Source organism: Aulonocara sp. 'chitande type north' Nkhata Bay, linkage group LG3, assembly GCF_057382095.1.
Source record: "Aulonocara sp. 'chitande type north' Nkhata Bay isolate Kocher_YH1m ecotype deep benthic linkage group LG3, A_spYH_male_GT1.1, whole genome shotgun sequence".
NCBI lineage: Eukaryota > Metazoa > Chordata > Actinopteri > Cichliformes > Cichlidae > Aulonocara > Aulonocara sp. 'chitande type north' Nkhata Bay.
The window spans coordinates 16,269,285-16,282,475 of record NC_141346.1 but is presented as its reverse complement, the minus strand read 5'-3'; the positions used below and the strand labels follow the sequence as shown (position 1 = coordinate 16,282,475).

The 13,191-nt window shown below is 41.6% G+C and overlaps 2 protein-coding genes across 3 annotated transcripts in view; both read left to right on the top strand.

The window, feature by feature from the left end:
- The window catches only part of LOC147334189 (coxsackievirus and adenovirus receptor homolog), a 261,856-nt gene that overhangs the window by 220,530 nt on the left and 28,135 nt on the right, over window positions 1-13,191 (top strand). The gene's annotated exons all lie outside the window — the stretch shown is intronic.
- The window catches only part of LOC147334190 (protein NLRC3-like), a 29,730-nt gene continuing 19,301 nt past the window's right edge, over window positions 2,763-13,191 (top strand). Inside the window, exon 1 of one of the 2 annotated variants that reach the window (XM_086286444.1) lies at window positions 2,763-2,944. The gene's annotated coding sequence lies outside the window, so the exon portion shown is untranslated. The remainder of the gene's footprint in view (window positions 2,945-13,191) is intronic. The other variant, XM_086286443.1, reaches the window with a different exon arrangement.

Here is a 13,191-nt window from a genome sequence, read left to right as displayed (position 1 = left end):
ACATTGTGGCATGCAGAGAAATCTTAACAAAGAAGCTCACAGAGAGATTGAGCTTGTTATTTAACCCCAAGCTGGTAGGGGGAACTCCTTAATAAAACACTTGCTGGTGCTACAATGTGCCTCAAGGTTCAACAACAGCACAACAGAAGTTACTCATGGTACAGCACTCTCTCTACAAAACAACAACTGTCAGTGATGCTGCACCACGGCGTAAACACAACATTCAAGATAGTTAGAAGTAACATAACCATAAACAATAAAACAAGAACATCTAAACAGCAGCACATGTCCCAAGGAATGATGGGAGACATTTCTGGATGTATTTTTGCAATCTAAATATGCATATGTACAACAAAATATATTTAACAAACAAGTAAATTGTGTTTTATTACATTTACAGTGATGTTATGTTATTTTACATTTGACGTGTCAGATCACAGTCTACTTATGTAAATGTAATGATATTCTAGAAAAACAGTACACAACTGTAAAATACACAGTAAAATAATTTGACATTACTATTTTTTGGAACAGTGTATGTAAACATTGAGCCAAATTTGGTAATGCCAACATATTAAACGAACAATATTTATCTCTTATATATAATACACCTATATATACACTGTCAAAGATACTTGTCTTTGAGTGAAGATTTAAGGTGATAGGAAATAGAATTTAATTTATTTTATTTAGGATAGTGCATGTTAATGAACATAAATGTAAAAAAAAAAATTACATGAATGTAAACATACCAGATTATAGCCAAGGGCTAATTTCCATCTGTTGTCCTTAAGCATAAAAAAAAACATAATAATTCATAAAAATTCATCATTCATTCATAGTAAAAACTCCATCACCAAACTTACACATACACACCATTCTGTTCCCAAATAACACATTAAAACTATACAACTCATACATGATCACACACTTGATTTGTCCATAACCAGTTTTTAACCTTTGCCTTAAACAAATTGAATGTCGAGCATTCTCTAATGGGTTGAGGAAGACTGTTCCACAGATGGCCTCCCTTGACAGAGAGGACGTTCTGCCCAAATGCTGTCCGTCTGTGGGATATAAACAAGTCTCCTCGGATTGAAGCTCGAGTGGTCCTGTCTGAGCTTTCTTTATGCCTAATGAACTGCTTTAGTGGTGGTGGAGCAAGGGAGTGTAAGACTTTATATATATAAATAAATGCAACTTGAATCTTTACTGAAACTCAGTGTTTGACACGGAGTTCAAACTCCCTGCTGTAATGACTAATAATGATTAATATAATAACTATAATATTGGCCATATTATATTTACATTACCAAAGTGAGATGACTTTAGTCTCATGAACAACATTAGCTAATTGTTATTTACTAGCTAATCTTAAAATGACTGTTCAGCACAGAAATGAAGCCCAACTATCATGTTTTACAGTCCTGTGGTCTCAGCCTCAGATACTTATTAAATCTCACAGAGCTCATGTAGAAACAAATAAACTAAATATGTTCTCCTTCATTTCTTTCAAACAAAGCTGTATGACATGTTTCCAGCTGTTAGTATGATGGTTGCTGGGCAACCTGGGTAGCGCGACGGAGGCTAGCCCGTCCCATTTCACAGGCCTCTCACTTCCGGCCTTAGTGGTCTTTGACTACGCGGCCCTTGAGGACCGTTGAGGCTGCGTACTTTGAGGCTGCAGACCCTGAATTGGGATACAGCCTATGATTCACATTTTACATTAACACCATCCTCAACTATGGTTTATATATGGCCACTAGAGGGTGATGTTGGACTTTAAACACTAACATGGATACAAGAAGATCATCAGTGATGCTTCCTCAGTTTGAACTTAACACACATTTATTGTTTGCCCAATAATGGGCCTCTTTTATTGGGCTTTTGCTCCTTTCTCAAATACAACTGGTTCAGCAGATCATGTCCTTATTGTTTTAAGCAGACAGCATCATATCACCTCTGTACTGGTTTGTTTGCATTGGCCTGCTGTGAGATTTACATTAGGGTATTACCGAAAGTTGCTCAGTGCTGTTCCCTTAATCATCAGGTGTCATCAACGGGGGATCTCTGCATGTTTGCTTTTGCAGATATTTTTTTATTATTCCTACACAAGATACAACCTCAAAGTGATTCTTGTCTCATCCTGGAACAAATACATGCACATACATGATCCATCAGTGACGGTCACCACTCTACTCAAAGAAGGGAAGACGTTTCCTTTCTTTGACACAAATTACCAAGCACTTCCTGTTTTTTTTTTCTTTCACATAAAAGCTCACTTATGAAGGTTTGACTGCTACACTTTTGTAAGTGAATGTTCTTTAAGATGTACTGAGGGTCATGTTTTAGTTTAAAACATTTTAACAAATAACTTTTAAATTGGAGGGTAAAAAAGGATTAAAATGAAGTGTGTTTCAGTCATTTAAAAACACTTCCTGTCACTGTGGTGGTTACAGTGACATCATGCAGTTTGTGTTTTGACCTCCAGAGGACCACAAATCAGTACAGACAGAGATCTATTCAAACTTTGCTGCCATCAGTAATAATTCTTCAAATATAATCATCAGTGTTTGAGCAGTTATGATATCAGGGATAATCTAGACATGTGTGGCAATACTGAAAATGTCACATGACACGCCTTAAACATCATGTGATCCACTCTCAGTCAGCACTTTCATTCATGACTCCAACATGTTGCAATGAGCTTTGAAGAAACGTCGGTTTAGTGTTGAAATATTCAAACGCTGCATGAAGAACAACAATGCATGTGTGTGTTTCAAACAGGAAAACAAGCAGAAATAAAACATGGCCTGCCAGCAGACAGTGTTTCGATTCTCCTGGGTGTCCTCAAACGCCTCTTTCCTCCTTGCTCAAATTTACTTTCACTTTCCTGAACTTCGTGGAGTGGAGGTTGTTGTTGGTTTGTGTGTTTGAAGAAACTGTAAGTTTGCTTTGTTTCCTCTTTTAACAGTTTGTCTTAAGGAACTTTACTGTATGTTCAGCTCATGTTTGATTTCTTCACACAACAAACTGTGTTTTCTCCATTAAAGTCAGTCTGTAATGTTTTTCAACGAGGCCGAGTGTGTCCGCCATTTTCTCTCTCTGTGTATATGGGCCTGTCTCAATATGCGTACTTGAGAATTGAGAAAGTTCCTAAGTGTGAATCAGACCAAATGCACTAAATGTGGTCTGAGCTCGGCCAGAGAGAGTAGTTCCGATGTTTATATTTACATGGACAGCAGGAGAGAGAGAGGGAGCAGACTTTGTAAATTAATATTTTGTATAGATGTGTGTTAGATGCATATTCAACATGTCGGTCGTAAAAATACCGCGTCACAAACTGTTGGCTCCGCACCAACAGGGACAAGTGTTACAAAACAACAAAATATAGTGTTGTTTAAAGCAGATGTAGCTTCGATTCAGCAGGTCGGTTAAAAAGTATCATGAACTGATGACTCTACGCCAACAGACCATTCACACTGAAACAAAAATGGAGGATAAACAGTTTTTACATTTCTCAGCCTGAACAAATTAATTATAGTATTACATTTAAAATAGTCTGTTAATAAATCAGAACATCCAATGATGCTTCAGTCACAATTTTTATATTAATAGTTTAAGTCAGACACAAAGCTGTGACGTTAAAAAAATTTCTTGATGATATCTATATCTATCTATTTTGGGTGCAATTGTAGCTGTTGCTGTTCTGTGAGTCTATTGTGCAAGTGGTGTGATATGCCCATGTAGAAAGGACGGCACTGCAACGCTGGACTTGTCCTTACTCTGGGCTCCCTCTTTATTCTGGCAACTGGTACAAAGAAATCAGCACACAGTCTTCATTAACAGTGTGCAAAGCAACTGCAACATTCAGTTCACCAGCTTGGGAGGTTTTTTTTCCTTTTTCTTTCTAAACATAACACTTAACAAATGACTAAGATATATTTATACAACACAACATCAACAAAGTCTTTCTTTTAAAAGTTCTAGCTGAAACCAAACCTGTGATCGTATAGTAGCAGTATTATTTATTTATTTTTCTCCTTTTTCCTAACCAGCAACAACAATAACACATAAAAACAGCTTTTCTATTATAAAACAATGATCATTGTTCATCATTTTTTTTTCCTATCAACAGCATCAATTAAAACTTATATTTAACAGCACCTACCTGGTACAAAGAAAACAGCACACAGTCTTCATTAACAGTGTGCAAAGCAACTGCAACATTCAGTTCTGTTAAAAAGAATTAGAACAATTACAATCTCATAGAGAAACATTAGAGCTGAGTGCAAGTCAAAAAGCACCCGACTAGCTAACGAGTATTAGCTTAGCATGCTAACTAAAAATGCTACTCGTGAATAAAGTTACTACCCATGCATCAAAATGCCTGTAACTTTCAGGATACATGCTAGTACTGCTTACAATCAAAATACATGTTGTGACAATTACCACTATAAGAATGTCTAAATGACTCGGGTAAAGTTTGTAGCATGCGTGCTTGTTGTTTTTGTCTGCTTCCACTTGTCTTTGCACTAGGATGATGTCGGAGTAAATGTGCAGTCATATTCGTTGTGTTCCCACTAGTGCTGTCAGCGTTAATCTGAAATGACGTTAACACCACAACATGGCAAATCTCCATTAACGAGCTACCGCAGATCGCCCCGTGCGTGGGACTGGACGGCCAACATGTTAACGATCAAACTGCGCTAATGCAATATATATATATATATATATACAGAGATGGGCAGTAACGCGTTACGCGTTACTGCCCATCTCGTTAACGCCCATCTCGTTAACGCGTTACTTGTAACGCGTTACTGTAATCTGATTACTTTTTTCAACTAAGGAGTAAAGTAAGGGATTACTATTGCAAAAACGGTAGTTAGATTACCGTTACTTTCCCGTAGGAACGCTGTGTTACTGCGTTACTAAAACCGTGATTTTTTGCGAGAATGTCTCACGACAGTGACGTAAGCGAGTGCGCTGTTAGTGACAACAGCTGTGTGCAGATCAACAATGGATCACATATAGATTGTGGGCAAGGCTGGACAGGGACAAAAAATCGGCCCGGGCATTTTGACTAGAGACCGGCCCACCAGGATAAAGATTGAAAATGTGACGTCATTCAAGGGTAAAACCGCAAAGGATTCTGGGAACTTGTGGCAAGAGGTACTAGCGCACGCAGGCTTTCAATTGAACTCAGTTAGACAGCGATAAAAAGAAACCCAAAAAATGGCAAGAAGCTGTTGTATTATTAACTGCAATAGCCAGTTGCATGACAGCCACGGGAAGCCGACGGGTAAATCGTTTTTTTTTTTTTTATCGGATTACGTCGTTGAAGAGAATTTTTTTGAGCCATGTTTCCGAAGTAAGAGCCGACGGATGGTCTGGATATACCAAATATAACGTCTCAGAACACTCCAGCTCACATGTTAGTCTGCTCCAAGCATTTCCACAAAGGTCAGTGTTTTGTAGTAGTTAATACGTCATTTTTCTTAACATAACTGGTAATATAGGTTACAAGCAAGTCTGGCGTGAACAGAAATTGTCGCGCTATGCTCCTTTATTTATTGTGCATAAATAGTGAATTGTCCTGACACAATATTGTGTTTCGCTTCTGTTATTACCATGGTACATTGACAAAAACATATACTTTTATTCACAAGATAAAACAGTTGTTTTGTATCACTAATTGTCCAGTGCGATTACAACATACAATATTATTGTCACTGCTACATTTCTGTAATGCTACCAGAAATTATTTCCACTACTAATTAATTACCGTTGAGCTCAAAGGTTATATTAATAAACGGTTAACGAATGTGTATTTATGATGACGATTTGTGAGACTGGTAAACTTACCTTTGTTCGTACGATGGTCTTTACTTTCTACACGGTGCATTTCAAGGTCCTGTACCCATCCGTCGGTAAACTGTACCTGGTCTTGTTGCTGTGACCTGAAGTTACTAAACTTCATGAGTGTATGCACTCACTCCGAGAACCGTATAATTATAAATCTGAGCGTGGTGAAAGTTGGGCAGCACGCTAACGTCTTTTGTCCACTCTGTGTGCTCGTAAGGGTCTGACCTTTTCACTCCTTTGATTTTTTTCCTCGTATCTTTTCTTTGTCTTTTCGTCGAGTCTGTCTTTGTACGGACCGGCATTGTTCTCCTTTTGTTTTGTACGTTCCTTTTTTGTGCTGCAAAGAAAAAACAAGAAGGTATTGGAACCGGAGAATGAACGTTTTGCGGTGCTGCAAATGCTTGCATATGATGCGGTACTTGGATTGTTTTGCCACGAGTTCCCGGCATGCAATGCACGAAAATCACATGATTGCTAAACGAGGGGGAGGGTGCATCCGGCCTCCTCGGCTGTAATTGGTCCAGCCCAGAGTCGATCATGACCAATTGGCCAATCCAACACCTTTCATTATATATACCCTTCCTAAAAAAAAAAAAAAAAAAAAGAAAAATCCATCGGCCCATAAAAACAAAAAATCGCCAGCGGCCCACCGGGCAAATGCCCGATGGCCAGTCCAGCTATGATTGTGGGAGAGAGTATGAGCGTGCAGCGTTTAAAGCGTGGAAGTACTGACCTTACTTTGAGTTTGATTCCATAAAAAGTGACAAAAACATTTGCGTCCATCGTGCGTGGGAAGAAAACTTCTTTTTACAGCGAAAAAACCCCCTAAACTTCTAAGCAAGCACCGAGTGCGCAACGACGTAATGGGAAATTCACAGAGAAACTCGCGGATTCTTCAACTGACCGCGGCACACCTGCACCAGGGTAAACCTCCGCCTACCACAGTCCTGCTTTGTAGGTGAAAATAGAGCAACAGGACCGCTGAGTCTTTGACTTTATTTATTTTCTGCTGTGTTTTACTTGCATCTATTTGAAAGAGTGAGTTTAAACACAAAAAATATTTTATTTTATGTGCTGGAATGTGTAGAAAATAGGTTTAAATGTTAAACTAATTTATTCAAGTCAGAGAATGTTGCATATAATTAAATTTTTGCTTGATGCATAAAGTTAAAAGATTAAAACTGATAAAACAAGTTAAAAAAAGAGACTTTTCCATTTGATTACATTTTGTATGATGGATTATGTAGAAAAAGTAGAATTGGGCTGAAAGATCTATCGCTTTATCACCTCTTCAGGTTGTAAATCGTGTTTTTAAAAAGTAATTAAGTAACTAAGTAATTAATTACTTTTGAAAATAAGTAATCAGTAAAGTAACAGGATTACTTTTTTGGGGAAGTAATCAGTAATTAGTTACTGATTACTTTTTTCAAGTAACTTGACCAACACTGTGTATATATAAAAAAAAAAACACCCAGCACGCCCCTGCGGGCGGTTTATCCTTCAAGCTCAGGTCCTCTACCAGAGGCCTGGGAGCTTGAGGGTCCTGCGCAGTATCTTAGCTGTTCCCAGGACTGCGCTCTTCTGGACAGAGATCTCCGATGTTATTCCCGGGATCTGCTGGAGCCACTCGCCTAGCTTGGGAGTCACCGCACCTAGTGCTCCGATTACCACGGGGACCACCGTTACCTTCACCCTCCACATCCTCTCGAGCTCTTCTCTGAGCCCTTGGTATTTCTCCAGCTTCTCGTGTTCCTTCTTCCTGATATTGCTGTCATTCGGAACCGCTACATCGATCACTACGGCCGTCTTCTTCTGTTTGTCTACCACCACTATGTCCGGTTGGTTAGCCACCACCATTTTGTCCGTCTGTATCTGGAAGTCCCACAGGATCTTAGCTCGGTCATTCTCCACCACCCTTGGGGGCATCTCCCACTTTGACCTCGGGACTTCCAGGTTATACTCGGCACAGATGTTCCTGTACACTATGCCGGCCACTTGGTTATGGCGTTCCATGTATGCCTTGCCTGCTAGCATCTTGCACCCTGCTGTTATGTGCTGGATTGTCTCTGGGGCATCTTTACACAGCCTGCACCTGGGGTCTTGCCTGGTGTGATAGACCCCAGCCTCTATGGATCTTGTACTCAGAGCTTGTTCTTGTGCTGCCATGATTAGTGCCTCTGTGCTGTCTTTCAGTCCAGCTTTTTCCAGCCACTGGTAGGATTTCTGGATATCAGCCACCTCCTCTATCTGCCGGTGGTACATACCGTGCAGGGGCCTGTCCTTCCATGATGGTTCCTCGTCTCCCTCCTCTTTCTTGGGTTTCTGCTGCCTGAGGTATTCACTGAGCACTCGGTCAGTTGGGGCCATCTTCCCAATGTATTCTTGGATGTTTGTTGTCTCATCCTGGACTGTGGTGCTGACACTCACCAGTCCCTGGCCCCCTTCCTTCCGCTTAGCGTACAGCCTCAGGGTGCTGGACTTGGGGTGAAACCCTCCATGCATGGTAAGGAGCTTTCTTGTCTTTATGTCAGTGGCTTCTATCCCCTCCTTTGGCCAGCCTATTACCCCAGCAGGGTACCTGATCACGGGCAGGGCGTACGTGTTGATGGCCCGGATCTTGTTCTTACCATTCAGCTGACTCCTCAGGACTTGCCTGACCCTCTGCAGGTACTTGGTGGTTGCAGCCTTTCTAGTGGCCTCTTCATGGTTCCCATTTGCCTGCGGGATCCCCAGGTACTTGTAACTGTCCTCTATGTCTGCAATGTTGCCTTCTGGTAGTTCAATCCCCTCAGTTCTGACTACCTTCCCTCTCTTTGTTACCATCCGACTACACTTCTCCAGTCCGAACGACATTCCAATGTCATTGCTGTATAGCCTGGTAGTGTGGATCAGTGAATCGATGTCTCGTTCACTCTTGGCATACAGCTTGATGTCATCCATGTACAGGAGGTGGCTGACAACTGCTCCGTTCCGTAGTCGGTATCCGTAGCCAGTCTTGTTAATGATCTCACTGAGGGGGTTCAGGCCTATGTAGAACAGCAGTGGGGACAGAGCATCTCCTTGGTAGATCCCGCACTTGATGGTGACTTGTGCTATGGGCTTGGAGTTGGCCTCTAGTGTTGTACGCCACATCCCCATTGAGTTCCTGATGAAGGCTCTTAGGGTCCCATTGATCTTGTACAATTCTAGGCATTCCAGTATCCAGCTGTGGGGCATTGAGTCATAGGCCTTCTTGTAATCAATCCAGGCAGTGCACAGGTTGGTCAGTCTGGTCTTGCAGTCTCGGCTGACTGTTCTGTCTACCAGTAGCTGGTGTTTTGCACCTCTGGTATTCTTGCCAATTCCTTTCTGTGTCCCACTCATGTATTGACCCATGTGCCTGTTCATCTTAGCCGATATGATGCCTGACAGGAGCTTCCATGTAGTACTGAGGCAGGTTATTGGTCGGTAGTTGGAGGGGACCGGTCCCTTCTTGGGGTCCTTGGGGATCAGGACCGTCCGACCTTCGGTTAGCCATTCCGGGTGTCTCTCGTTAACTAGCAGCTGGTTCATTTGTGCTGCCAGACGCTCGTGGAGTGCAGTCAGCTTCTTTAGCCAGTAGGCGTGAACCATGTCGGGCCCTGGTGCTGTCCAACTCTTCATACTGGAGACCCTTTCTTGGATATCTGCCACTGTGATGGTTACTGGACCCTGTTCAGGGAGGTCGCTGTGGTCTGCCCTCAGATCCACTAGCCACTGAGCATTGCCGTTATGGGTTGCGTCCTTCTCCCATATGCTCTTCCAGTATTGCTCCGTCTCCAGGCTTGGTGGTGCTGTTCTCTTATTATTGTTCCCTTGCCACTGAGAGTACACCTTTGCTGGTTCTGTGGAGAACAGCTGGTTTATTCTCCTGCCTTCTATCTCTCTGGTGTACCTCCTCAAGCGGCTGGCCAAGGCTGTGAGTCTTTGCTTGGCAGTTTCCAAGGCCTCAGGTATGGACAGCTTGCTGTATTTCTTATGCACCTTCTTTGTCGCACCTTTCTGCAACTCTGTTAGTTGGCTAACCTCCCTCCGTGCTACTTTGATCTTGCCCTCTAGCCTCCTTCTCCATGGAGGGTACTGCCCCTTGTGGCTGTTCAACTTGTAGCCAAGCATCTCACTGATCACTGCTGCCGTATTGTAGATCAGCTTGTTAGTGTCGGTAATAGTGGTTGTAGGTATTGTCCGTAATGCTGCATTAACATCATCTAGCAGACCTTCTGAGGGTACTTCACGTAATCTTGGTAACCGGCTACGGGGGATCCAGGTTTCAAGCTTGGCCATTATCCTATTTTTCAGGTCAGTTCCTCTCGCACTCAACGATCCTTCTCCTATCGCACTTGGGGCTATGTACCCAATCTCGGGTGGGGGTGATGATATCTCCCCCCTGACCTGGCGTCCTGACTCCTCCTTGCCGTAGCATTTGTGTTGTACCTCGTCAATCTCTAGCTGTGAGAGCAGTCCCTTCTTTCGAATGTTGGAACACTGAGCTACTAGTTGTTTCGCCGTCATTGTGGATGTTGGGTATCGAAGAATCCATAGGTCCGTCATCCTATTCATATAGCCCCTTCCGCCTGGGTTACTTGCGTAGTAGCATTCCAACAACGCCCTGTTTTCATCTCTTGCCCACCGATGCCTTCTTGTTCCAGTAGCCCACTTTTCGTCAGGGTGCCCTGGTTCCTCAACACCTGACGCGGACCTGACGCGGACCTTGTTGATCCGGGCGACGTCCGAGCCGGCATGCCTTCATATTTATCTGTCTCGCTCATATCTGCGGTAGGCTCGCTTAGCATAGGGGGTCTAGCCTTAGGACCCTTACTGGATACAGACGCCCCAGGCAGGAATCGAACTTGCGATCCTGGGTTCCAAAGGCGTTGTAGTCTAACCACTATGCTATCCAGCTATATATATATATCTATATATATATAGATATATATTAGGGGTGCAACGATATTCGTATCGATATTGAACCGTTCGATACAGTGCTTTCGGTTCGGTACGCATATGTATCGAACAATACAACATTTGTAATTTATTTTATCAACTTTCCTTCTGACGACGCTGTCTGTGTTGAGCGCTCAGTGAATCGTTCGACTACTCCGCCTAGGCTGCACTGTCGAGCGCAGATCCACTGAGCACTCAACACAGACAGCATAGTCAGAAGGAAGAGCGCAGGGCAAGCTAGCGAGACAGAAGTTAAGCTCTCCTTGCAACATGGCAAATTGAACCTCCCCCACCTTCTAGCCCCATGCACGGGGCGATCGGCGGTAGCTCGTTAACGGAGATTTGCCGTGTTGTGGCGTTAAGGTCATTTCAACGAGATTAACCTGAAAGCACTAGTGGGAACACAACGAATATGACTGCACATTTACGCCGACATCATCCTAGTGCAAAGACAAAAACAACAAGCATGCTACTAACTTTAGCCGAGTCATTTAGACAGCTGTTAGCACATGATTCTCCTTATGCTGCTGAGAATATAGCCCAGAAGAAGTGGATAGTATAGCTTTTATTTTGGAAAGAGACATTTCTCTGTAATAAACTCTCTTTTCCAAAGATGAGTGATTACTCAATCAGATACAGGGCTTGCAATATCGCTAGCCCGACGTCCTGGGGCTAGCGATTTTTTCAGTCGGGCTACCACAATCTATCCCTTCCCTGCCCGTCGGGCTATTGTAGGAAGGAAAAATATATGTCAATGCTTTTGCATTCTTTCTGAAATGTAGCTGGGTAATTATGTCATTGGCATCGGTGAGCCACTGTCAATATGTGACATATTGAAATCGCGTTTGAATTTACGCTTGTTTTTTTGCTTTCACTTTGCAATCGTGCGAACTGTGTATAGAGAGCGACAGCACTGATCTGTGAGTGATGATAATTTGTGCACCAATTCCTCTGACATCGTCTTATTAATCGTTAAATTACTATGCAAACATGACAAGTGAAATCTCCCGCAGCAAGCTTAAACATGTGAGAGGTTGATCGTGCAGAGAATCGCTGAGCTTATGTGAGTGCGTGTGTAAAAGCAGTAGGATATATATTTTAGTTCTGCTGAGCCAAATAAGACAGGTCAGGGTGAAGAAGTGACAGCCAAAGAAAAGCTTACCACAAAACGGAGAAGTTATGACAAATCAGACTATAAGGCAAAAAGAAAGTGCAGCTTTATGGTTTCATGGACAAAATAATTTCTGTGGCTGCAATATGACGAGCTAAATAACCAGGGCTGCACATAAGTGGTCCGCAGGTGCGCATTCGCTGTCAAAATAAAAAACACGCACAAGGGTTAGGGTTAAATTTAAAAACTGTACTTTTGAGTTAAAATATATATTTATAATTTTAATAAATGACAAATTAAAAAGGCATGAACATTTTTTTTGTATCGAAAAAATATCGAACCGTGACACCAAAGTATCGAACCGAACCGAACCGTGAATTTTGTGTATCGTTGCACCCCTAATATATATATATATATATATATATATATATATATATATATAAATATATGATTTGTACAGGACTACTAAATTAAAGCTTATGTATTCCAACTGTAGAAAATAGAAATAATTGTGGTCAAATTGCAGATGTTACAGATGTTTTCTATATTCAAGTATATCTATATTTTATTGTGAAACAGAACAAATAAACAATTTTGCACAAACAAACATGTAGATATTGTACTAAGTTAAACTGTTTTCTCTCACTGTAGTGAATATGAACTCAAACTTTGATTTTTAACAAATTAAACTTTATGGTGACGTGTAGGCTGAACAGTTACTTTGACATTTGATTACAAATGAGTTATTCTGCTCTTCAGAGTTTTGAACGAGTTTGGATCACTTTGAGTAGAAAAGGAGGTACTTGTATCAATACCAAATAGGGCTGCCACAAACGATTATTTTGATAGTCGACTAGTCACCGATTATTTTTGCAATTAGTCGACCAATCAGATCATGTATCCATTGGACGTAAAACATACAGCTTATTGCACCAGCATGCATCTGCTCTTATATAACTATCATTAGCTTACAGCTTTAAGTGTTTAAGGTATGTGCTAACTAAACACAAAGACAAGATGATAGTTTATTAAATTTTAATGAAATTTGCAGATTGTTTCGGTGGAGTTTAATAAACTCAGCCGCGTGCTCCTTGCTATCTAAAATATAACAGGACACCGGAGTATATTCTCGAGCATCTCACACTTCTGATAATCAGCTGTCTGCTTGACGTTTTTTCAGCTGTGTAAAAACTATAACTTTAATCTCAGCTAAACCGATTTACTCAGGAACAAATAAAACACTAAAAAAAGCC